The following is a 23,685-nucleotide window of genomic DNA, read 5'->3' on the forward strand; positions in this document are numbered from 1 at the left end:
TACTGCAACTGGGCTGCACTTTCACCAATAGTCTCTCCTGGAAGCTCTTCAGGGACTCTATCCTTACCACACAGTGCCCAAGCCCAGCTGCCCTCCATGACCCCTTAACCTTTTCAAAACCAGCATCACCTGAGCAACCCTTACACTACGAAGTTCAGCTGCCAGCTTGAGGTACAGCCTTGGCTGCCTCAGGACCACAGCTTCTGTGTGTTGATTCTGAAGAAATATGTCCCAGAAGACTTTACCACAGTGATGCTGGTCTCTTCTTAATCTCAGCTGATTCTTCAGCTCCAATTGACCAGACACTGAAGATTCTTCACAAAAATTCGCCTAGTAGAGTCTTTGCTTCCCTCTGAGACTTCGCAAGCCAGGTCTCGGTCTGCTCTCAACATTCTTATCTTCCGAGTTCATTGAGCTCTCAACACTCAATAGATGGTCTAGGCAAAGTTTCAAAGTCTTTCTGTAATCCTCCCCAAAACAACATGGTCAGGTCTGCCACACCAATACCCCAATATCTTAGCACCTTGGTTAGGGTTAGTGTTGCTTTGATCAAACACCATGACCAAAATAACTCGTAGAGCAAAGAGTTTATTTCACTCACAGCGCCATATAAAAATTCACCATCAAAAGCAGTTAGGGCAGGAACTCAAGCAGGGCAGGAACCTGAGACAGGAGCTGATATAAAGGCCTTGGAGGAGTGTTCTTGCTGGCTTGCTCCCCATCGGTTGCTTAGCCTGCTTTCTGATAGACTGCAGTACCACCAGCCCAAGTATGGCTGCACCCACACTGGGCTGGGCCTCCCTCCATCAATCACTAATTTAAAAAAAAATGTTTTTCACCCAGATCTTATGGAGGCAGTTTCTCAACTTGAAAGGATCAGACTAACATGGTAACCTCTATGTCTTCTAAAGCCTATAGTTTTGAGTTTTAGGTCCAGGTTAAGCTAAAGCATCTTAGTACCTTTCCAGAGAACAGAGGAATGTGATCCTATCTGTGAGGACAGATACAAAAAAGGGAGCAAGCAATGTCCTTCACTCAGCAAAAAGAATGACCAGACCCTTGTCTTCAAGATAGTGTTTCTTAGCAACCAACCCAGATGGCTTCAATCCTTCTTCTGAGTAGACCCAGACCTCCGGCCAAAAGCCTGAAGCCCCCAATCTTCAAGGATGAGCTAGCCACCCCCACCTTTAATTACAGCTGCATTCACACTTGGCAGGACTGGCCAAGCTTGAGCACCTTAGACTAACCAATTATCTCACTTTATAGCTTCCTCATCCAATCCCGAATTGCCAAGACTGCAACCTCAAAATTCCCACGATGTGTCTTTTAAAAACCCAAGGCCTTTGTCTCCCGGGGGCCCCACTTTGCTGACTGGCTGGGGTGACCCCATTGCGCAATGGTTAAAATAAACCTCTTGCGATTTTGCAAGGATGAGACCTGGTCTCATGAGTTCTCTTCATCCTTTCTGAAAATTAGCCTTGTGCTGGGCCTAACAAACCGAGGTTCCTTCCTTTCAGGTAACTCTAGCTTGTGTCAAGCTGATCTAAAACTAGCCAGTACACCAACCATGCTTCACTGAGAGGAAATAATGATCTCTTGAGAGGTTTCAACAAAGATCTGCTGCCTCCACCTTCTTCCCTTTCATATAATATTTTAAATCATAAGGAGGAATAATTGTAATGTTGTCTTTGTCTTTAAAACTAGAGCGTTACTTCCAAGCCTGCTAATCTGTCTCTGTCTCTCCTCCCTTTCTCCCTCTCTTTTCCCCTCCCTGAAACACACACACCACAGGACTCCTTTCAGTGCAAGCACTTCACCACTGAGCTACATCCCTAGCCTAAGGCAACATTTAAATTAAAATCCAAAGTAAAAATATAACATCCAATTTCTCTCTCTGTCTCCAAACTCCTACTGACAGGTGTCCATAATGAAGCCCAGTGGCTCCCAGCACTTTGCTTTGCTTTGATTATCTAATGCTTTCAAAATTTCTAGTTTTCTCAGTCTACTTGTGACTACAGCACTCAGAATCTTGGAAGAGCTCATTTATGTCCCTTGGGGGTCATTTCATAAATATCTGACACAAACAAGCCAATAAACAGCCCCGGCTGCCACTATGACTCAGCAGTAATTCACCCTTGCCCAAGTTGGTGGTTTCTCTAAATGCTTGTTAATGGCTTCACTAGGGTTGGGCTGTGGGGCTGGGAGGAAGACTTTCAGCTCCCTTTCTCTTTCTGGCAACATAATTAAAATTCTAGACTAACTCAGAGTGAGAGAGCTTGCCAAGCTAGAAATGGTGAAAGTGCTTATTATTATCATTCTCCACATTATTATATAAAAGTGCCCAAATTATCTTGGGTTATCTTGGGCCTTTTAATAGCCAACTCGTTTAACTTTTATATGTAATCTAACATTTTCCTAATTAATGGGTAAACTTCTTGGGAATATATCATTAATGTCAGCAGACCTCCAGCCTCCATCAACTCTAAAGCTAAGAATGCTCTCAGATAGCATCTGAAGCCAATGGGGGGGAGATTTGCTGTTCTGCTGGGCAAACTATCGGTTCACAGCCTTCTTTTGTTTGGTAACTCTTAGCAGTTCACATTACCTCTTTCATGGTGGAACACGTCCATTTTGAGTAACTTGAATGTGTTGCTCGTATTTGGTCCAGGATAAACAATTTTCTTATTTCCCTTAAAGCAGAATTGCTGTTTTGTGTTGACAGCTTTGAAGTGACATATTGATTATGTGTGTTTGTCTAAGGTGTTCTGAACTTTCCATTAAGCCTTCCAACAGGGCCTGAGCCTCTCAAAAGATGGGGAGTTTCTCAAAGGGAGAGATTTACGAAGAAGTGCCACAATCTTGGATAGTACTTTGGTACAAAATTTTAAACATACACAGTATTTTTTTAATGCCCATAATTTAAAAACCGATCCAATTTGTTTCAGATTTAGAACTTTAAAAAGACAGTTAGGACTTAGCTTTGGATGTGAAAATGCTTCACAACCTGGGACAGTTCCATAGGGAATATTTTTAGAGTGGATGATGGCCTGACCATTGTCTTGAAACTGGATCAGACTTATGCCAGGTACGTTTTGTAATGGCATGACATCCCGATGTCTAATAACAATGGACTGGACAGTCATAGTCTAGCCAATAACCGGTGGCAATGTGCTCCTTTACTCACACACCTGTCATCCTTTCTGTCATCCCGTCTAAAAGCCCTTGCTTACCGTCTAGCATTTCTTCACCATCTTACTGTCAGAGTTAGCAGTGGCTGGGTCATGGTGTGTTGTGCACACTTCACAAACATGTCATGCATCTGCTTTGTTTATAAATGGCTCAAGGCTTGCTTTGACAAAGTATATACTTGTGACACAGGTACTCCTGTGGTTCAACCATATCTCCAAACTGTCAACTAGCCTCGCATTAGTCATTTTGCACATTGTTGTGACAATATGCCTGACAAAAGGAACTTAAGAAAAGAGATGTTTATTTTGGCTCCCAGTTGGAAGGTCCAGTGCCAATCATGTATTTTGGCTGCCACTGTTCATCATGGCACAGAGGGCCTGGCATCAGGGTATGAGGCATCTGTTCACAGTCATGAAGCAGCGCTAGAGAAATACTGGTGCTCAGCATCAGGATTGGTGTTTCCTGATCAGTCAAAATGAGTCATGAATCTAGAGTTTTCAGGTAAGCCACTTCAGCCCACAAGCATGGCTCCTTATGAGAGTCTTCTGCTACACGAGTCATGGAAGAATGCAGAAAGGCAAGTAAGCAAGTACAGGCAGAAGGGAGGATGGGAATAGAAGGACGGATACATCATACTAACCTGCTCCATCCACACCTAACCCAGTCTTCCATGAGGCCAAGAAACAAAGGTTGCCATGACCTCCATGCTGGTTCTATGGTTCACTAGAGTGACTCAAAGGATTCAGAAATGCTCCAAGCTTACAAGTTCTTTTTTTAATAGGAAGCATAGAACCCAGGACCTGCTAAATAAAGAGTTGCAGGAAGCAGGGTCTACTGAGGTCCCAACTTGAGTTTCCACCATTCCCATGGGGCCAGGTTGATGCACTGGGTATATCAACAAGTTCACCAAGCAGGAAGCTCCCCGAGCTTTATTTTTCAGACATTTTATGCGATCAACTATTGGTTAAATCATTGATCTCTGGCATCCCCCCCATGTTTGGGGTTAGGGACCTAAAGTTTCAGCTTCATCATATATGCGTTACTCTGTCTGCCAGCCCCATCCTGAAGTTACAGTCAGTTTAGTAGCATAAACTCAAGGTGATGTGAGGACTTGCTGTGAATAACATGGCTTTCTTATCACCCAGGAATTTCCAAAAGTGTTAGGAACCCTGTGTTTGGAACTTGGGAAGTACGTTTTATTCCATACCCTCTAGTTGTTTCCCCAGCCCTGCCCACACCTATTTGCACAAGAGTTGTTTCAGTGAACTAGCTCCCGTAGAGATCCTGGCAGGTAGAAGGGCCCTCTTCCAACCCCATCTGCATGCACTATCGTTGCTAAGTGGATATCACTGCACCCCAACTTGTGACTCACAGTATCAGGGACTCCTTCTGGCAGAACCATGTTGTTCACACCCTTTATTATGATCATTCTAGTCTAGTATTGTTTTGTTTCTTTGTTTAAGGCAACGCCGGAGGGGCAGAATCGGGGCCTGGCATGTGATAGACAAATGCTGTACCTCCAAGCCTCACTTTTCAGAGTCTGTATGAAGTCAGTCATAGACACAACCCTCAGCTGATTGTTAAGAATTTTTTAAAATAGATGTTGTGCCTTGAATGGTGTGCTTCCTTAAAAGTCGTGTTGGAGGTTAATTCTGAGGGACCTAATGGCTAGAGTTTGGGTAATGGATAGTGGAACAGAGCCCTCATGAGTAGACTGATATCAAGTCATGGCGGTAAGTTCTCCCTCCCAGAAGAGTAGTCACCTGACCATGTCTCTGTCTGAAAGTAATCTGTCCTGTGTGTCCTCTCTTCTGAGTCTGTGTTCCTGCTTGCCCTTCCATATTCTACCACAACTTGAGGCAGCATAAGCTCTTGTCAGGAGCCATGCTCATGGGCTTCCAGAGCAGTGGGTTGAAGTACGGTCATACATTACCTCACATATTCTGATACAGCAACAGTTCTGACCACACATCTATGCAGCAACCCGAATGGGAGAGACTGCCCCAAGTGCTGAGCCTACAAAGAGCAAGATGCCACCATATTTGCTAGGCCTTGGCACCCTTTTGGGCCAGGTACACCATATCAGAGAGCTTGGGTTTCATCTTAGAGTAGACAGAAGGGCCATTCGGAGAGATCTTCATTTCTGCCATACCTAAGACATGCCTCAGAGCTCAGGAGGGTCCCTATCAAAGACTCGGAGATATCTGTGGGATGAACTGATCCCATGCTAACTCAGGGGTGCACTTGTTCTATTCTGTGCTTACCTTTTATGCTCCACGAACCTCTCTGGCCTCTCTTCTGGTACCAGGAATGACTGTCTATTTGCTCCTTGGTAGGTGCTCCTGGGCTGTATAATAAAGCAGGCTGAGCAAGCCATGGAGAGCTAGTCAGAAAGTGGTGTTCCTTCATGGCGCCTGCTCCAGCTCCAGATTCCAGGTTCCTGCTTGACTTCCTCTCCTGACTTCTCCCAGTGATAGAGTGTGACAATGAGTTGTACAGTGAAACAAGCCTTTCCTCCACAGTTGATTTTAGTCAGCATTTTATGACAGTAACAGAAACCAAACTATGACCTAGGTGATCCTTGGTCCAGACGCTCAGAACTCTGGTAGTCAATTGTCACACTCTTGTTTTTCTATTTCCATCTAGAATGAATAGGTGCTGCCTAAGCATTTGAAATCATAACTCTAGGTGCCATGGCTATTAAATAACAAACAACTTAGATCCCAAACTACCATGCTGTCAATCTTGTACATTTGTGGGAGCTAACATAGTGCTTTACACTGAAGGAATGTTTGATGAGTGAAGGAGTGCCCTCAGGCACATACACATGCGTGGCTAAGGACGTATCACCAGCCAGTGATACGTAGCTTGAGCGAGAAAGAACAGATACCTCCATGCTTTATCTCAGACAAGGCACATACACATGCTTTATCTCAGACAAGGCACATACACATGCTTTATCTCAGACAAGGCACATACACATGCGTGGCTAAGGACGTATCACCAGCCAGTGATACGTAGCTTGAGCGAGAAAGAACAGATACCTTCATGCTTTATCTCAGACAAGACAAGAGCTGAGGCTCTTCACAGCTGGTAAAGGGTTACTGGCGGGCACTCCTTTGTTACAGCATTGTGTATGGGTGTGTCCTGAGAGCACCTTTTTCCTTTTGAAATATACATCTGGCATTGCTTCATAATTACATGATTGTGATTTCCCTTTCACTAGACAATGAAGTCCTTGAGGACGAGGAGAACCTTTGATTATTCTCTGTGCTGTCAAAGCCTGGCACAGAATCCCTCATACAGTTAGGGTTATGTAGGGAGCAGAGGAATGACTTAATGGTGTGTGTGTGTGTGTGTGTGTGTGTGTGTGTGTGTGTGTGTTGAGCGGGGTATGCTGACAAGTTTACAATGCCATAAATGCCATCAACGTCTTCCTTGTTTTCGTTCCTTTCTCTCATATCTCATCACCTAGAGGTACCAGAGCAGGCACCACTCGATCTATTTTGGTTTTTGTGTCTGCCAACGCATACATTATCCAGCTTTAAAAAGAGGTGGCTATTCCAAAGACTGGAATGAAATGTTCTTTTTGGATGCCTAGAGAGCTAATTATGGGATTAAAAAAATGCCCTCACCCCCAGCAGGAATTATGATGCTTCCTATTTTTTAATGTAAAACATGAAGTCGGCATGATTGACTGCTGCTCTTAATGCCCTCATACATTACAGAGCCCCATTTAAGATAAATGATTTCCGAATGCCTGATGAGGCTGCCTCAGAAAGCCTCGGTGGAATTAATGTATTACAATATATTCAAAGCATTTCAAGTATGGGCTTGCTTTGATATTGTTTTTTTATTGTCACCATTGATGGAAATATAAGTTCATATAAATGTAACATGGCTGATGGGTTTCGCTGCGCCCTGACTTAAGCCTCACACATTAATTCAAATGCTTATCTAGCTCAGCGCAAATGAGCAGTGGGGTCATAATGCAAGTCCTTGGAAATGCTTATCGTAACATAGCACATATACCGCATCGAGGACAAATGTAAGAGAAGCATAGGAGGGAGAGGAAGGGAGGGGAGAGAAGAAAGACACACACACAGAGTATGTGCGTAAGTATGTACAAGCTTTGGATAGCTATATGTATCTATAAAAGGAATATCTAAAAATCTTTCAGATACAGCACACGAAAAAGAGTTTGTTGAAATGCACATGGTAAGCCAGGTACAGTGGTGTGCACTTTTCTTAACTTTTTGACACTGTAACAGTATGTGAGATTATCAGCTTAAAACAAAACAAAACAAAACAAAACAGGAGAGGTTTATTTTGGTTCACAGTTTCAGAGGTTGCAATTTATGACTGCTTGGTTCTACTGGTTTGGGGGCTGTGGCGGGTTAGATTGTCATGGCAGGGAGCATGCGTGGGAACACAGTTGTTCACCTCATGGCAGTTAGGAAACAAAAAGAAAGAGGAAGAGGCTGGGTTCCCAATATTAACTTCAAGGACATGCCTCGGTTTCTCTCACTAGGCCCCAACCTTCTAAAGGTTCCACCAGTTCCTAATTGTGCCACAGGCTCACTAACATGCCTTTAGCATAAGAGTCTTTGGGAAACAATGAAGATTCAAATCATAACGGCACCTGTAATCCCAGCCATTCAAGGGAGCTTTACGCTGGTGTGAGCAACATAGCAAGACTCTGACTTGCCAGCATGGTAAGCATCAGTGAGAAGGCATTTGCTCAGCACGCGTGAAGTCTTGGGTTCAACCTCCAACAAAATAAACAGATACACGAGGTTCAAAACTCAAGTGAAAAAAATTCTATTAAAAAAGTCTGTATATTCAAAAGTCATTCTCCTTCCTTCTATTAACGTGGCTGACGTTTTCCCAGCACCCCTTTATTGCTATGGAGAGGACTACCGGAGGAATGCTAATATAGAAGGTTACAGTTGTAACCTATAATGTGCTCTAAGCTTTCAGTCACTTTCGAATCAGTTCCAGCACGTGTTCTCACCATCTCCGTGCCACAGGCAGCGAATAAAGTAAGTACAGACTGAGCTGCATGGCTGCTCAAGGGGATGTGGAGGCAGAGCAGAACCAGGCAGAGCAGGAGCCCCAGCATCTGGGGCTTTCGACTTCTCTTCCTCTTAGGCAGAGGAAAGTCCGCAGAGTTCTACTGCCTGGGGTGAAAGGCGGTCTCCAGTGGTTTTCTACTCCACACGAGCCAAGCAGTTTTCCTACAGTGAGCCGTTTCCGCGGCCCGGCCTCTGTTTACCAAACCCTACCACTCCCTTAGGCGTTACTCTTTCTTCATCCTGGTCCTGCTGCAGCGCTCCAAGTTGCCATGACTCTTTGCCGTGCCCTTCTCTGGCTGCGGCCCCTGCGGCATCTGGCTTGGTTTGCTGAGTAAGTTGATCGCTCAGGTTCCAGCTTTACGCATCAGTTTTCCGACTTCCCTATCAGCGAGGCCCAATCAAGCCAGTGACTCTGTGGCCCAGCCCCAGCATACTCTGTCAGGAAGCCGGCCAAGCTCCTTATGGTCCACTTAGAGAACATGCTTGTTCACATCCCTGTACTTTGGGTCCAACAGTAACGTTGCTCGTGATGCAAGGCCCCATGTGCCCAAGCACCAGCCTGCCTTCTCCATCTAGTCCCTCTAGTCCTTGTTCCTCTTCTATTTCCTATTTCTTTTCTGTTGTGTTGTCAGAGTGCAGATTGTTGTAGGGTGGAATGCCGGCACCTTGTCCTTAGTACTAACCTTGTCACCTCAGGTAAGGAAGAAATTGTGCTCCAATCAGTCTGGAAATCACCTCACATGTCTTTTGTGCTTCCTGCCATGGGACCTAGCGGAGCCCGGACTCCCTGTGAATACTCAACAAGAGCTAGCTGATTATTATGAATAGATTTCAACTTAGGTAGCCCAGCTGTGCCAACACCTAGTTACTAGCCATTCTCTACACATCAGTTTTGCTCTTGAAATCTGTTTGGGTGTGTGGGCCTGGCTTGAGGCTGCCTACTTGGGATAAAAGTATGCTGTGCTTCCCAGTCTAGGAAGCAGCAGTTTCCAGGATCATTTGAGGGCAAAGCTGGCTGCCCAGGGGGCAGTGCTGTGTGGGAGGCAGCGAAAATGTGTGAGACAGAGGAGGTGTGACAAGGATACTTCAAGCTTCAACTCTGCAAAGCTCAGAGCTCTGAGCTCAGTGGTGGCCAAGGAAGTAGGCGGCTGCACTGCTAGAACCTAGACTGTTTCCAGGGGAGAAGAGTCAAGGTCAGGGTCAAAGATGGCTGCTCCTCCTGGTCCCCATAATTAGCACTCTTAACACTTCCCATCCATCCTTCTGTTACAAAGCACAATCTGCAAAATGCAAGGAGGCCTGTTCAAGCCTGTTCACAGCGGCCACCCTGTGCACACAGCACTGTGGTACCCAAAGGGGGCAGGAAGTGGATGAAGGGCGCACTCCCCATGGTCAGAGCTTGATCCTCAAGGCCTGGAGATGTGATGCTCACTCACCAAGTGCTTTCTGGACTGCTTTGTGTGCAGCTACTGTGCTGGGCACTGGGATAGAGCCATGAACATTTCCTCTTCCTCCAACTGCTATCAAGTCTGTCCTGCTTGGAGGAAGGTAGGAAAATGGAAGAAATTGTGTAGAAGGTTGAAAGGGCAAGAGAGGGCTTTTTTTTTTTTTTTTTCATAAGAAGCCAATGTGGAGAGAGCTAGTCCATTCCTGCAATAATGGCCTCCTCAGTCCTTCCCTCAGGACTGAATCACCTTTCATTAGGCCTCAGCCTTCAACCTTGTTTGGGATGGGGATTGCATTTCCAGAATACAAACTTTGAGAGACTTTTTCAAGCATCATCTACCAAGACACACCGGAAGTCAGCATCATTCAGAAGGTACAATGTGATGGTGTTGTTTCAGATTATAACACTCTTGTTGTTGTTTTGGTTTGGTTTATTTGGATCGTATTATGTAGTCTGGGTCGGCTTTGAATTCACAGCCCTTCTGTTTCCTGCCCCCTTGAGTGCTGAAGTTACAGATAAAAGTCACCAGACCAAGCTTATGAGGTTTAACGAAACTCTCTTCTTTATATCACCATCCCCAAAGCCCAGTCCTCTATTTTACCTGCTCCCTTTGCTGCCAACACAGTAAGTAAGCCTTCACTGGAAAATTCACAGCACATCCTATGGTTTGCAAGCACCTGATTTTGGGAGTTTCCTATTGGGTCCCATTCCCCTAGAACTATTGGCAAGAAAGCCTTTCTCATGCAGCCATCATCCTTTTGTTACAGCACCACCAACAATTTAGAACCCACTTCCTGCCTTTTGGGTGTCACAGTGCTGTGTGCATAGGGTGGGAGCTATTCTTGCCTTAAGTACTGCTCAGTGCTTTCCTGGGTACCGGGGACACGTCTCTACCCCCGTAAGGGATGTGGCATTGTAACTCCAAACTACTTGCCAATGATACTCTTACAAATCATAGAATGACCCATGCTATTTTTATTTGAAGAACAAAAGATTAGTCTGCCCAAGCAGATTTTCCCACCATTGAAACTGATGTTTAAAATCCGTCAGTCACTTATTAACCTGTACAGGAGCTAGAATATTAATATTAATATTAAAATATTAAAGCTGTGGACTGTGAGAGGGATCTCTGAAAGCAAGGATAGTTATCTGAAAAGCTTTTTAAAAATACTGATATGTTGGGTGGGGTGGCACACACTTCTAATCCCAGCACTTGGGGAGGCAGAAGCAGGTGGTTCTCTGAGAGTTCAAGGCCAGTCTGGTCTATAGAGGCGAGTCCAGGATAGCCAAGGCTGTCAAAGAAACCCTGCCTCAAAACACCAACCAGCCAAACAAGCAAACAAACAAAAAATTACTGATATCTACTCCAGATCAGGCAAACATCTCTAGGAGGTAAGAAGATGACTATAGTCTTCAAGTTCCAATACAGTGAGGATTCATAAGACTTGCCTTGAGAATCTGAGGGAGCCATTCAGTCCTATTTGCTAGTCATGGGCACGAGGAACCTTAAGACATGTCCTTCTGTCTCAGAGCTCCATGTATGGTTTCTGTCCCAGATGTGTTAGCATCTAAATCTACTGGCCTTGGAAACAGACGTTGGGCCCCACCACAGACCTACTCAGTAGAACTGCATTTCATACGTCACTGGGGGACGTGAGGCTTGAATGGACTTTCCAAGATTATGCTTTGAGTGTTCTCTTGGCTTCTGCTGTTTTCTCATTGTGTCAGGTTGAACAAGGCCTTTCTTCCACTCCCAAAGTCATACAATGAGATAACTGACTTTAGAGGTTCCCTCAGCGGGAACCTGCCTATAAATGTTGCTAGTGTTTGAATAGGGCTAATCTGTCTTTCCAGTCCATGAAGGAGTTTAATCAATCCCTAAAGTCTTGTGCTAATGGTGGTAAAAGAATGGGAATGTTTTCTGACTATGACTTTGAGGGAAGTGATTGGATTAGGTTAGATTATTAGGAGGTAGCCCCACTGGCTGGATCTTGGTGACTATTTTTTTTTTCTTTTAAAATAATGTCATTAATTCTTTGAGAATTTCATACAATGTACTTTGATCATAGGTACCCCCTACCCTTCTCCCTGAATAGCGCCTTCCAGTACTATGAAAGCTAGCCACCAGGGAGGAAACTTTCTGGTCTATACCAGCTTGATTTCTCCATGTCCTGTGACCCATGTGTGTAGTGTGTTCAGCAGTAAATTCCCAGCATCAAGTTCTTGTGGGCAAACAAGAGCAATGGCAACAGGATTTATTGCTTTGGGGTGTCCTAGGACATTACTGACCAAAAACTGGAGGAGAGGTATCCCACACCTGGAACTAGGCTTTTTATTGGCCACCTGTGGGTAAGCATAATCTCCTATGTAGGGCAACTCCAATTAAACCCTTTTATATGAATATATATGCATATTCAGGGAGTTTATAAAAAGATAAGTTTCCATGTGACTTTTCCAAACATCCTTAGTATTAGTTATCTGTACCTCAACCTCCTTTGCTTTACGCTCCTCTTTCCCCATTTAAACCTCTCTCCCATCATTCTGCTTCCCTTTAACATCATCTGTGTTCTACTATCCTCCCCTCTCTTAAGATGTTTCTCCCCCTTCCCTACCCACTGTCCCTATTGAGTTTTCTGGATTCTAGAGGTACTCCACATTAAACCTACAAATCGAATCAAAGAGTCTTTTCTAGGATCCACATATGAGTGGCAACATGTGATGTTTGTCTTTCTGGATCTGCATTACCCCACTCCCTGGTGACTTCATAAAGAGAGGGAGACTTATAGAGATACGGTCCTGCTATGATGTGATACAAATGTGTGTGTGTGTGTGTGTGTGTGTGTGTGTGTGTGAGAGAGAGAGAGAGAGAGAGAGAGAGAGAGATCCTTTGCTAGAGCCTGGGTCATGGGTCATGCTGCTTGAACTTGTGATTGAGTGACCATCTTTCTGCTGTGAAGTAGCCTACACAGGTGTTTCCTTATAGTAACAATAAACTGGTTAATATTAATAACTTTATCTCCAATTTCTGTCTTCTATAACTGCAAGACAATAAATTTCTAGTGTTGAAAGCACTCAGCTTGTGGTAGTTCATTACAACAGCCACAGGGAACAAATATGCTCATACTGCCTTCCATCTATTTTGCTGCCAAATGCCCTAAGAAAGAACCAGAATAGATCCATCACACCCTGTCATTCCTGATCTGCAGAGACACTGGCAGGAAGCCTAGAGATGACTGCCTTGGGTCAGAAGCCCAGAGCTACTTCTGCCAGTGACAGCAGTATGATGACCAGTTTTCTCTGGAAAGCAGAGGGTTTCCTGGATAGCCACTCAGTCCCTCAGTCTGTCCTGAGCCCCTTCCGTGCTGAATGCACTTTGAGTGCTAAATTATTCCTCTCAAGATTAAGGTTGTATGTTCTAGAAACATTTGTAGACTGACTGGTGAAGAGGCAATCTTGGTAGCTCAACACAGGGGCCGCAGATGCCATCTACTCTTTTTGTGGTATTGGCACACACTCTTTGTTTTTCACCTAGTTATTGTGAGAACTGGCCTCTTCGCTCCAAATCCAAAGCCAGTGTCAATAGTACCCTGTGTGTTCATGGCATCAGGTTGTGTTGGAAAGATGAACTATGTGGTTGTGCAGCATCCTAGCATCCTAGATGCTTCTCCAAAAGGCAACGGGCATGCTACTCCCACCCCTTCAAACAGAGCCGACAGAATAGGACTGCCAATGTCCCCAGTTGAATCAACCAGAATCATTCTCCTGATGAGCAAATTGTTGTACATTTGTTTCAGTGATGGCAGACTCAGGCCATGGGGAATCATGGCAGATCTCAGTGGGTAGGTGTGAGGATAGACAGAAAGGTTTTGGGGTTTGCTTGGATTATTTGGGGATGTTGGCTGGGCTGGCTGTAGATTAGATATTGCTGGAAAGCTGAAAGGATTCTGTAATTGAGCATTTCAAGAGATTTCCACAACAGGAAAGAAAAGAATGGCTGGAGCTGCATTTGGCAATATAGCTGTGATTCATTTTGGCTAAAAGAGGGTTTGGCGTGTATTTCTATTGTGGGTGGTACAATGGCCTTGCCTCCGTCCATGCTTAGACCTTCTAACAGCATCCTCCATGAGGATAGCCTCACAAGAGGAGGGAGGTGAGTATTACGACCAGGCTCCCCCTGCTCTCATGTTGCTTTCTCTGAAGGCCATGCCCTGTAGACCAGCATCTAAGAACACACCTCCCAAGATTATAAAGAAAGGAGATAAAATGCTGATGGTGCATCATGGAAGGGCTTGTCAAATAAGTGTCAGGCTCAGTTTGTGAGCCACTTCGTGAGTGAACCCCTCTGCTTCATGAACCCTCTGGTATGCTCTGGCCTGTCTGAAATCCCTAACTCTCCACCCTGGACTCCTTTCAGGGTGGTCAAACCTCAGACATTATTTATTTATTTTTTTATATCGAAACAGGTTCTTTCTACATAGCTCTGGTTGTACTGGAACTCATGATATATAAATCTGGCTGGTCTACAGCTCACAGAGAGCTGCCTGCTTCTGCCTCCTGAGTGCTGGGATTAAAGGTGTGTGTACCACATGCCTGGCCAGACCTCAGTTTTATCACATCCCATCTGGCCAATTTTTTGGTAGTAACAGCTTTTCTAAGTTTGGTTTTGTCGTGTCAAAAATGGGACCATGCCAACTGTCCCCAGAGGGCTGCCTAAGGAATATTGGAAATGCTTGAATAATATCCAGCCCTCCTCACTTCCTTCTCCTTCCTCTCAAACTATACAAGAGATGGGAACTACTCCTGGTTGAACAAGACTACTCAGGATGAAGCTAAGCATAACTTCTACAGAACTCCTCAGGTTGGGCGGGGTCAGATCTTCATCTTGAACTTCTCAGACTGGAGAACTGTGAGGAATGAGATCCTGTTGTCCATAAATCATCAGCCTGGGCTATTTTGTTAGTGTCCTTGGAGCACTCACATACGTGGGCACGTGTTAGAAATGTACATTGGTTTGGCCCAGACCTGCTGGGGTGGCCCATAGAATTAGGTTAACAAGCCCTCTATGTGATTCTGGTGTAGACTTTCTTCTCTTCTCTGCTGGTGCTGGAAAAAGAGCCTGGGAGGACCCATTAGTGAGACGATGGGCCGTTCCTTTCAGGACGTGCTCAGATCACTGTTTTGAATTTTAATGAGTGCAAGGATTCGTCTGTGCTGGGAAGGTGCCATATTGGTATTTGGTCCATTTCTCTCTGCAGAAGTAAATTTAGAGATTATTTATGTTTTTCTCTTTCCCTCTTATGTAAGTACCCAGCACAAAATGGACCGATGATAATCAATAACCTTTTATGCTACCCTTAGATGACTTCTTTTCCACAGAAAGCTTGCCGGAGAGCAATAAATCCCTGATGGAGATGGCTCCTGTGATCCTGAGAAAGAGGTTCTGCAGGTTGGGCTGGGGAAGCGTGGCCCGACCTGCTCAGTGCTGCCTGGCGCTCTGTCCTCCCCCATCTCTCTTTTTATCCACCCTTGCCCCTGCCCTCCCTTCTCTTTTAGACAATGAACATCTCTGTGGCCTCTAACTCATCTCTTAGGTTCCCTTCATCACTTAATGGGAAAATAAGAGTAATATTAACACCAGCACGCTTACCTCCAAGAAGGGATCAGAAAAATGCAGCCGTGAAAGAACACAGAAGTATTTTCACAAAGATTGCAACTGAATGTGGAAATGTGGGAATTCTACTCTCAGGTGGGTATCATGGTGCATGCGTAGAGTCCAGCCCCCAGGAGACCAAGGCAGGTAGAATAAAAAACCAGCCTGGGCCACAAGGTAAGACTCTTGACAGTAAAATAAAACAAAATAATAAAATAAAATAGTAAAGAAAAAGAAAACTGTCTTTTCCCAGCTTCTCATTTTTATAGCCCCAAACCAGAAAAACAAAGACAAATGCAACCAAAAGGCAACTCATGTACACAGGGGCCAGGCCTTCCCAAATGCCCAGTTACAAATGGAGAGCAGGATTTTAGAGCGCAGCCGCAGAGGGAAGACAGCTTTTCTGCTCCCTTGTATCTTGCCTCTCTTCTCACATACACTTCCTGCCACATACAGGAGATAGAAGAGCTCAGAAAGGACTTCCCAGAACACACCGGAGTGGGGGTGGAAGTCGGGACGAGGGTCTGTGTGCTTGGTGTTTCTGTGTCAATGGAGGGAGGTATGATTCTTTTAGGTCACGTGAGACCTCTGGTCTCCTCCCTCTCCCCCATTACTCAGCAGGTGGGAAAGAATAGAGTGGAAATTAAGGCTGAGAAATGGCCATGTTCATCTGTATCCTCATTTCCCAGCCTGAATTGGTTGCCTTAGACTATCTGAATGAGGACAAAGAGACCAGGAGACAGTTTCCAGCTTCCAGTTGCCGGGAGCAGGGACACAGCATGGCTTGTGGGTTGGGGGTTGAGGAAAAGCCCCAGGTGACTAGGAGGTAGAGGAGAAAGGCTGTGTTTTCTGTGGGAAGGAACAGGTTGGGTGAACAAGCTTAGGACCAGCCAGTGTGAATTAATTTCACCAATCTCTAGGGCAAAGAGAGGCAGATAGTGAGCAGAAGGTAAGAACCCAGTGAAGAAGAGAGTAGGAAATCTGGGCTGGATGGTCTGCATTTGAAAAGCGGGAGATTAGGGAGGAGCAGGGGTGAGAGGGGTTATTGCGCTGCATGGGATAAGCCTCCCCTCCCCCCCAGGATACGAACTGGTGAATACATAAAAGTAAACCATTTCTTTGGTTCTTGGCTGAGAGGGCTTCGAGCATGGCTTTTCAGTTTCCCAGCCTCTGCGATCTGCTAAGCCAACCCAGAAGGAAATTGGAATCACCGTGGAACAAACCAATCAGCCCCGCAAACACACCCAAACCCCATTCCCCGCAAGCACACACAGAGAGATGAAAAGTCAACAGTAAATATTCTAGGCATTCCGGTATTTTCCCTTACCGCTCCGCAAAGGGTCCCTCTGAGGGCATCTGGGTAGAGACCACTATTTAAGAGCAGCGGTAAAAAGCCTCACACTAATATTTTGTGCCAGGACAGCCTCACACACTGAGGGGGGCTTCTGCAGACATGAACTCATTTAGACGATACAGATTCACTCATTAAACCTGCCAATTGCTACACTAGGACTCCGAGGCCCAGGGAGGGCAAGTCACCCACATGGCCGTCACATGGTTTAGCTAAGAACAGACCTACAGCTTGAATTCTGGCTGTTTTTGGCCACACTGCCACAGAGTTAGACAGAAATCTTAGTAGCATGTGATGGCTAGTTTATGACAGCTTGACCCAAGCTCAAGTCATCCGAGAAGAGTGAGACTCCATTAACGAAATAGCCCCATAAGATAGAGCTGTAGGCATGCCTTGGAGCATTGTCTTAATTAGTAATCGATGTGGGAGGAGCCAGCCTATTGTGGGCGGTGCCACTTCTGGGTGGGTGGTTCTGGGTTCTATACGAAATCAGGCTGAGCAAGCCAGTAAGCAGCACATCTCCATGGCCTCTGTGTCAGGAAATTGTGGCTTAGTGCCCAGGTTCTTATACTTGCAAGGCCATGTTGCAGAATGACAAACAGGCATCATGGGTATTTTCATTAAGCAGTTTTGTCGTATGAATATTATAGAGGGTGTTTCCACGGGCTGGACAACTATGCATGTACATTATGTGGTTTGTATTATTTTAAAAAAAATCTCTTTTGGCTGGGTGTGGTAGAAATGTCTTTAATTCTAGCAGTTGAGTTCAAGGCCAGCCAGGTCTACATAGGGAGACCCTGTCTTTTGTGGGGGGTGCTGGAGAGATGGCTCAGGGGGTTAGAACACTTGTTGCTCCTCTGGGGGATGGGAGAATCAATTTTAGCATCGATAGCATCCACAGACACCTGTAACTCCAGCTCCAGTGGCTCTAATACCCTCCTCCTGTCCTCTCCGATCATCAGAATTCACATGTACATATGCACATGAACACACATACCACAACACACACACACGTGAACAAGCACCCACACACTCGTGTGCACACATGCTTACACAATTAAACATAAACCTTTAAATAATTTTTTTTTAGCGCTAAGATATGGCTGGGCATGGTGGCAAACTCTTTTAACCCCAACACTCAGGAAGCGGAGGCAGTTGAATCATTGAGTTTGAGGCCAGCCTGGCCTACAGAGCAAGTTCCAGGACAGTCAGAGCTACACACAGAAACCCAGTCTCAAACCCCTTCCCAAATAAAAACCTTAAGATACAACCACACACATAAGCCTAGATCTTAGTTTAGGTCGTGATTAATATCACCATCCTCCATCCTACTCCTTGTCCCACTGAAAGGTCTTTGGGAGCAGGAGCATGCAATAGCTATCACCTATGTCAGCAAGGCCTCTGGACTATCCATGAAGGACCTACTTCTGGCTGCTTTCTAATTAACTTTTTTTTTAAGGTGCACATTCTAATATAATAATTGTAGAATAGGAAATATACAAGCCATCCATCCATTTGTTAATTATCACCAAGTACCACATCCTGTGAGTTATTATTACGTGTGCTGTACTATCCTATGACATTATTTCCCTCTATTCTATGTATTCTAAAAATCTGTTCTATGTATTTCTTTCCACCAGCTCCACACAGACACTTGAGTGAGAGGGAGGCATCACAAGGAGCCACTGGTAGGAACTGTACATCTTTAGTCTTATTGCTATCTTGTGGGTTCCCCATCATATACATATGGTCCATTCTTGATCAGGGCATATCACATGATTCACCAAGAGCAGAGAAGGACAATTTCTTATGAACTCACAAGCCCAATACTTTCTTGTGCTGTGGTGGCAAAATGTAGAGTAGCCAGGGGTGGGGGAAGGGCCTGGGAGGTAGCTATCCCTCCCTCGGCCTTTCAGCTGCTGGCAGGTGCATTTCTGAGGGCGGCTGAATCTTGTTTCTGCCACAGAGCATCCTTCGGAGTAATCTTTTCTGCTACTAACCAATCGAGAGCTTGAGATCCGGGGTTTTAAATGTATTCAGTCATGTCAGAGAATTCTGAAATGGAAGACACACAACAGGTTGGGTTCTGTTATAGAGAGCCTGTTGTTTCTAAATAAATCATATGTTTTGAAAAAAAAAATACTCCATGGAGACTAAAAAGAGCAGTGAAAAGATACCCTGAGGGAACTTGGTGACTCAGACTACAGACAAATAAATTACACCTTTGGTTCAGACTAATTGTGTGTGTGTATGTGTGTGTGTGTGTGTGTGTGTGTGTGTATGCCTCTGAAAAATAGGCGAACAAATATAAAGAGTTAGTCAGAGTTTAATTGGCTTAATGTATTAATCACCAGGTGGCAAAACCAGGACATGAGGCTAGCAAATCTAATTGTGAGAAAAGAACCCTAATTGGATATTTCATTTCCCAGGGAAATATTTATCTTTATTTTCTCGAGATTTCATTACAGCAATGAATAGTCCTATTTTAGCGAGACCTTCGCATCATTGAGAAGGCCAGAACAGTCACTTTATTTTCATATTATCAGGTTGGAAGGGACACAGATCAACTGAGAGGGTCACAGCTAACCTACTGAGGAGACTTACAGGGCCCAGCTGGCTTTCATTCATGATTATATGAAGGAGTCCCAAGTGACGCCCTGAAGAAACATGCTTTTGAAAAGGAAAGAGGTCCAGTGGGCATTCCTCATCACTTCTGAGAGATGGAGACGGCAGTGTCCACACAATGTCATCTTAGAACAAAGGTGGGCAAGAGAGTTGGGGTCTCTGGCAGCTCAGGGAATCCACAGAACAGAAGGTTTTACTCATTCCACGAAGGAAACAGTCTTCAAATATTCTTCTCTAGCTTCAGGGAACTTTGCTTTCATTTGCATTTCTCTGGAAGAGTCTGTGTCTCCTAACGAGGAGAGAACATAAAAAGCAACCCGTCTCCATGGGGTTTGACATGTGCCGCGCAGGCTTCTTGCAGCCCGGTGGCTCTTCTGCCTTCCTTCCTTACTGTGCCCTTTTATAGTTCCCAGGAAGCACTTGGGAAATGTGATTATGAACAGGAGGGTCAGGAATGGGCTGCAGCTCAGCGGCAGGCTACATGCTTAGCATGCAAAGGCCCTCGGCCCAGTCCCCAGGACCAGGAACTCTATGGTAAAGAAATAAAACTGAAGATGAGAGCAAACAACTTAATTTCTTTTTTTCTTCTGTGTGGCTTTGTTTCTGGTAAGAACTTTGTTGGTGTGTGTCTTTGTTGCTCTGTCATATCTTTCTCCTCTCTGGCTCTTTTTATCTTGTTTATTTTAATGAGCTGATATATAAATATTGTATACATTTATGGTGTACCATATGGTGTTTTTAAAAAAGATTGACTGTTTTAATTTTTATTTACGTGTATGTGCATGCATACTCATTTGGGCTTTCCTAGAAGCCAAAAGAGAGCAAGAGATTCTTCGGAGCTGGAGTTACAAGTAGCTTGTGAGCAACCAGAGCTATATGCTGGGAACCAAAGTGGGGCCTCTTCAGGAAGGGCAGTAAGTGCCCTTGACCACCGAACCATCTCTCCAGCCCCACCATGTGATATTTCAACACATGTGTGATATTCAAATCTAAGCTCACTTATGTCCTCAAACACCTTTTATTTTGACTCCCATATTAAAGAGTTTCTTTGTCACTGACTTTCAGCAATTTGATGATAAGACATTGTGTGACCTTTCTGATGCTGTGATAAAAATACCCAAGACAATCAAGTTATGAAGATGGAAGGTTCACTTGGACTCAGAGTTTTTGGGGTTCCTGTCACTTGGCTTGTTGCTGTGAAGCCTGTGGTGAGTACATCATGGCAGGAATTATGCAACACAGGATCACCTCATGTTGACTAAGAATGGAACAAGAGAGGAGGGGGCTGTAAACCCAGTAGCCTCTTCAAAGAGATACCCCTCAATTTACGAACTTTTCCTCACTAGGACCCACCTCCTAAAGGTGTCACCTCCTCTCCATGGTTCAAAGGCCGATGACCCAGTGTCAGCATATGACATTTTGGGGTATGGTTATTCAAGTCATAGGCTGGCCCTGCCTGTGTGATTATACTATGTATCTAAATGTTGACTCAGTGTTTTGACCTCTGTATACACAATTTATAGAACAACCAAAACAAACCTTAAAAAATAGTCTTTGAGATTATCAGGTTCAAGCCTGAGTTTGCAGTAGACTTACAGGGAAGTTACTTAAACATGCTGACAACTGAGTTGAGTTTTTCTCAGTAAAATGGGGCTCATGATTCCTACTTTATAGAGCAACTATTAGCACAAATTATCCTAGGAAGGGTGGCATGAGAAAAGTCTGCTGTTAGCCAAATTTCTTTACACACATGCTCCTTTTAGAATCATGTGACCTAGTGGAGAAAGAACAGACATGGGAGGGTGAGCATCCCCACTCAGAAGCTCTTGACAAGGTTTACGCTGAGATGTTGTATTTAAAAAGCACACAGTTCTTAGGCATACAGCTGCATGACAAAAGACATAAATTTCTGAACTTAGAGCTCTACAAAATCCCTGGACACAATGAAAGCACAATGAAGGCTGAAACATTAACATTTTAGTAACAAGAGATGGTCCTTAATTCTTCAAAGGGGGAGGGAAAGGCAACACACAAAAGCAAGAGAATTCAAATTTTATATTTTTCTCAAAAGCTGGGCTGGAAGCTGGAGATTCACACAACAGTGACCTACCAAATGACTGAACCAGGGGAATGGTAGAATAAAGACACTGGATGGCTTGAAACATGCAGCTATATCCCTTCTATCCTTTCTTGGAAGTTACAAGAGACCATGCCTTCGGCCTTCAAAAAAAAAAAAAGGATTCATCAATAACAAGGAAGAAACTGTAGGAAGCAGCATCTGAAAACAGACAGAAGCAAGAGGCCTGGAGGGGTGGGGCAGGGCCCACCCCTTAGTTTGCTCCCGGCAGGAGGAGTAATAGTTTGGGAGACATATACCTTTAGAAAACTGAAATTGATAGGTAGGCTACTTGATATCTTTGATCTATAGCTACACCACTACATTAGGAGTGTTTTATAATTCTGCCAAAATTTCATGGAAGAAATTAACAACACAAACAAACACAAATTATTAGCTTCAAAAGATATTAGATCTAAAGGTTTCCTCCTTACTTTGCTTATCACAGCACCAAAACCACCTGACAGCAACAGCTTTACGGGAAGGGAGATTGTTTTTAACTGATGGTTTCAGTTGATTCTGTCCTTCATGTCAGGGAAAGCATGGTCAAGCAGAGCAGCCCCCATCACCGCAGACAGGAAGCTGGAAGGAAATGCAGGAAGTGACAGGGCAAACTGTAGTTCCCAAGGGCATTCCCTCAGTGAGCTGCTTTCTCCAACTAGGACCCTTCCTATCCTTTTCCATTTCCCGATGATGGTATTATATGAATCCATCCAAGGATGACTCTCATACACTAGGTCAGAATCCCAAGTTTTGATCAGCTCTGGAAATGCTCTCCAGACCCATCCAGACATGTGCTTCACAATGTCCCATGGCATTTTTTTTTTTTTAATTCGGTGAGTGTGGCAATTAAGGTTAACCAGCATAAAAAGGAAAAAGATATGTAAGGGGCGGAGTCAGTCACAGTTCCTGGACGTAAGGGAAATAGAGACTATTAATGTCACCGCCGTTGGGATGATGGGAGAAAAAGAAATGTGGACAAAAGCACTGTGATGATTCAAGGCACTGCGTGACCATTTTCCATTTCAGGAAATCCAGAGGTGTATGTTGTTTAAAATGGACAAGTGAAAAATAAAGGCCTAGGGCTTAGAGAGATGACCCAAAGGTTAGGAACATGTACTGTTCTTGCAAAAAAACCCAAGTTCAGTTCCCGGTACCGATGGCAGGTAGCTTGTATCCACTGTTAGGGGATTCAACACCCTGCCCCCCACACACACAGAGGGGAGGGAGAGATAAAAATAATAAAAACAAATCGTAAAAAAAAAACCACAGTCTAATGATATTACTTAAGATTATAGCTATTAATACTGGCACAGTGAAAATAATTAAAAGGTGCCATTTTAAATTGCCAGATTTGTAGTACTGTCTGATTTTTAATAGTACACTTGTATATCTTTGATTTTTTTTTTAACCTCAAATCGAATGGAAACTGTGAGAGGACTGTCTTGAGAGGAAAAACGTTTGACTTGCTGGAGTGTGAGTTTGGGGATCTAAAATGGTATTAGCTGAGGGTACCACCATAAGGTAATGCCACAAAAAATAATCAGGAAGAGAATCAAAGGCCAACGTGTCAATGCCTAAGAACTGGGTCAAATCTGAGATGATGACATCAGAGAGGAGTTGACAGGGAAAGGTTCCAGGCTGGCAATACTTTGTACTTTGTAGAATAAGCATCTATTAAGAAAGAGCAATAGGATCCTGTAAAAAGAAAATTGAGAATTTGAGAGTATAGAGTCATATGTCCCATCCCTCGGGGAAGACACAAACCTTGTAGAGACCCTTGCCCATCCTGACGTGGGAGCAAAAATTCCATCAGGACCATATAGCCTGGGTATACAAGCTCAGAGAACCTCCCTACCTCCCGTGGCTCCAAAGAAGAGAACATCCTAAAACTTCATTCTTCCCGATGACAGTCAGTAACAAGCACCTCCTACTACGTTTCAGTGGGTTAAATAATAATTTATTTCTTGCTCTTGCCATTTGTCTGCTTCACACCAACATCACTCAAAGACCTGTGAATCCTCTGAAGATTCCCTATGAAGCAATCCTGATGGGGGAGGCAGGGGCGGGAGCTGGTGATCTAATCCCTGGCTCTTACATGGTCCTATTTAGTAGTGACACATAGTCTTCTGCTCATGTTTCACCAGCCAAAGCATGTGATAAGGTCACTTATCCTCAAGGGATGAAAAGCACACTCTCATCACAACACCTACCCAAAGGAGAAACTCAGCG

This window comes from Meriones unguiculatus, chromosome 19 (assembly GCF_030254825.1).
Source record: "Meriones unguiculatus strain TT.TT164.6M chromosome 19, Bangor_MerUng_6.1, whole genome shotgun sequence".
In the NCBI taxonomy this organism is placed as follows: domain Eukaryota; kingdom Metazoa; phylum Chordata; class Mammalia; order Rodentia; family Muridae; genus Meriones; species Meriones unguiculatus.